Source organism: Penaeus monodon, chromosome 31 (genome assembly GCF_015228065.2).
Source record: "Penaeus monodon isolate SGIC_2016 chromosome 31, NSTDA_Pmon_1, whole genome shotgun sequence".
Lineage (NCBI taxonomy): Eukaryota > Metazoa > Arthropoda > Malacostraca > Decapoda > Penaeidae > Penaeus > Penaeus monodon.
Genome location: NC_051416.1, coordinates 32,376,798 through 32,377,011, shown reverse-complemented (window position 1 = coordinate 32,377,011; position 214 = coordinate 32,376,798). Strand labels below are relative to the sequence as shown.

The following is a 214-nucleotide window of genomic DNA, read 5'->3' as shown; positions in this document are numbered from 1 at the left end:
CTCCCCAGTTCATTAAGTTGCTTTGTTCGTAGATTTACCTGACCCGAAAGGCATGAAAGCTTCATTTCGTTTGTATTTCCCCTCATCGTCGAGGAAGTTCCTTGGGTCGAACTTATTCGGATTCCTCCACAAAGCGGGATCCTCCAAACAGTCTTCCATATTGCCAATAAGAATTGTTCCTGTAATATGTAATGCTTTTTAGAAAGAACATTCC

General features: G+C 41.6%; 1 pseudogene; it reads right to left on the bottom strand.

Moving 5' to 3' along the window:
* The window catches only part of LOC119592956, an 18,136-nt pseudogene that overhangs the window by 613 nt on the left and 17,309 nt on the right, over nt 1–214 (bottom strand).